This window comes from Aptenodytes patagonicus, chromosome 1 (genome assembly GCF_965638725.1).
Source record: "Aptenodytes patagonicus chromosome 1, bAptPat1.pri.cur, whole genome shotgun sequence".
Classification (NCBI taxonomy): Eukaryota; Metazoa; Chordata; class Aves; order Sphenisciformes; family Spheniscidae; genus Aptenodytes; species Aptenodytes patagonicus.
Genome location: NC_134949.1, coordinates 67,876,874 through 67,880,177, shown reverse-complemented (window position 1 = coordinate 67,880,177; position 3,304 = coordinate 67,876,874).

The following is a 3,304-nucleotide window of genomic DNA, read 5'->3' as shown; positions in this document are numbered from 1 at the left end:
GAAATGGCGGCGGCTCCCCCCCCCGGGCGGCGGGCATGATGGGAGATGTAGTCCTGCTCCCGGCCCGCCTTGCGATCGCCTCGGGGGTTGTGGCGGGAAACGGCAGGAGGGCCTCATGGAGCGGCCTGAAATATTGTGAAAAACCCCAAATGTAGCACAAATGGGCTGTCTCTCCCCACTTCCAGCGCTTAATATTTAGGACAGAGTATCTTCCCAAGCCTGGACGAAGTACAGAGGAGCCTGGGGAGGTTAGGAGCCCTCAGGCAAGGGGCACAGTTGTTTTAACTGCTGTTTCCCTCATTGCTGCCATCAGTGGAGTCATACCACAGCACCAGTTTTCCTCATCTCCATTAATCTGCAGAGACGAGAGCCTGCTGTCTGCCAGATCTTTCTACCTGCAATTCATTTTCTCTCTCTCTCTCTCTCTCGCTGCCCTCCCGCCCCCCCCCGTCTTTTTACATTTCTGCCTGGATAGTGTGGTATAAATTGAGACCACACAGTCCTTAGGAGCTAACAACTTTATTAGTGTATAATGGCTGCGTCATTATCATCAGACCCAAGACCCATCATCTACCCCTACTAAAAAGAACAAGTGATCGACTAAGATAAGGAAACCTCTGTTCTCACAAAATTAACTGAAGAATCCGTATCTAAGAGAAACAGGGTTGCTGATGATGCCTGATAACTTTGTTGGTCAACAACTGAAACATCTGGATTAACAGATAAACCACAAGGATGCTGATGGATGATGATGATGCAAGACCTACAAAATATACTTTTTTATGATTGGATAATTAGAAATATGCATTAGTAGGTAATTGGATGATTCATATCATACCCTTATGGTGTAAGCTATAAAACCCCTAAAGAAAAATCACTTCGATGTGCCCAGTTTGGCTGGGACACCTCATGCACATGAATAAATATTTACCTTTGTAATTCTATTCAGTCAGCACGGGCCAGTTGTGAATTTTTTAACAAAAGCAGGAGGCACATGAAGCTGACAGAGCGAGCTTGGTTTTAGCTTTCCCCTCGAGGAGCCTGAGCACCAGGGAGGCTACAGGAGCAGGCTGGCCTCAGCCACCATGGAGGGTTATTTATCCCTAAGAAAACACAGGAGAGACAAGTTTCCCCGAGTGGCTGGTGGTTTGGAGGGCTAGTTCCCTGGAATGACATGACATAGCAGTGGACAAGAGGAAATGCGATGCTTGTGAAGAGGGTGACAGGAAGGAGAAGTTTCATAGAGCATGCGTGCAGGCTTTCTACTCTATTATATCAAAATCATTCATGGGGTTCTTGACAGTTTAGGAAAACATTTTTCCAAGAAAATATGTTTGCAAATAAACACATTAACAAATATTTATTTTAGCATTGGGAAGGCAGAAACCCCCATGCCGGTGGGAGGTGCTGGGTTGAGTAGGGAGTGCTAGCAGGCCTCCCCGGAGATCCCTTTCCTGGGGTCAGGAGACATGATAAAGCTGCAGCAGTCTGTGTGGTACTGGCAAATTCTGTGTGCCTGCATGATGAACCTAACCAGCAGACACCCGTGGCTGAGAAGCAACCAATTCTCTTGCTGTTTTTCACAAGATTCAGTTTACCACATTTGCTTCTCCCATCAGCTAGTCTGGCAGTGGGTAAAGGCTAGTGGGTAGCAATGAGGCTAGGGTTGTGCCGAGGGTAGGTTTACTATTCCTCAGCTTGAGGGCTGGAAATAATTACTAGCCCAGTGACAGCCTTTAACTGTTTAACCTCAGGAGTTGCTTCTGAAGCAGGTCATGAACTGCCAGACTTCACACACCCATGCCGTATCTCAAACTGAAACTGGCACCAGGCTATCTATCTCAGGGAGCAGTCACATGCTGCTCTTACACCGATTGACTGCAGGCAGCTGCAGAAAGGACTTCAGTCACATCAGCCTAAACATGGTGAGAAACAGTACTGATAAAACACCAGGCTGTAACCGGTGATTCAGGAAGTGCTTGAACATAGACTCTCTGCAAAGCTGCTTTTAGTAAGTCAAGCCTCAGCTTTTACTGGTAAATGGGGTTATTCCTCCCCAGGTGCAGGACAGCACTTCCCTTTACTGAACTTCATGAAGTTCCTCTCTGCCCATTTCTCCCACCTGTCAGTTGTCTCTGTTCAGAGGGACATCATCGGGTACATCAACCGCTGTTCCCAGTTTTGGATCATCTGCAAACTTGTGAGCATGCACTTTGTCCCATTGTCAAGGTCATTAATGAAGATGTTAAGTGGTATGACCCTAGTATTGAACACAAGAGACTGGTCTCCAGCTTGTCTTTGTGCTGCTGATCACAACCCTTTGAACCCAGAAGTTCAGGCTGTTTCCAATCTACCTCACTATCTAATTATCCAGCCCATACTGGGCTGGATAGCAACCTGATCTAGTTGAAGATGTCCCTGCCCATGGCAGGGGGGTTGGCCTAGATGACCTTTAAAGGTCCCTTGTACCCAAACTATTCTATGATTCTATTTCATGATTCTATGATTCCATACTTCATCAGCTTATTTATGATATTACCAGAGACTGCCAAAAGCCTTATTAAAATAGACATCTCCACTGCTCTACCCTCATCTGCCAAGTCAGTCATCTCATCACAGAAGGCTATGAAGTTCGCAAAGCACAATTTCATCTTCATAAAAGCATGCTGACTACTCCCAGTGACCTTGTCTTTCATGTGTTTGGCAATGGTTTTCAGGAGGATTTCCTCCATTATCTTCCCGGGGTGGATGTGAGGTTGTAGTTCTCTGGGATCCTCCTCATTGCTGCCTTCTCTCAAGAACTTCTTCTAGCATACCAAGGCCTTTCAAAGATAATCAAGAGTGGCCTCACAATGACATCAGCCAGCTCCCTCAGCACTCATGGATACATCCCACCAGGTCACATGGACTTATTTACATCCAGTTTGGGCATTCCCTACCCTTATCCTGTTACACCAAGAACAAGTCTTCCTTGCTTTAAACTTCCTCCCTGGTTTCAGAGACCCAGGATTACTCAATGCAGGTCTTAACCAGTAAAGGCAGGACTGCAAGGCAGGGACTGGGGGAGCAAAGTCCCTCCCACTGTAAGAGATGATCAGGTTCATGACCACCTGAGGAACCTGAACATACATAAGTCTATGGGACCTGATAAGATGCATCCCAGAGTCCTGAAGGACTTGGCTGTTGTAGTTGCCAAGCTGCTGTCCATGATATTTGAAAAGTCATGGCAGTCAGGTGAAGTCCCTTGTGACTGGAAAAAGGGAAACATTGCACCCATTTTTAAAGAGGGTAGAAAGGAGGACCT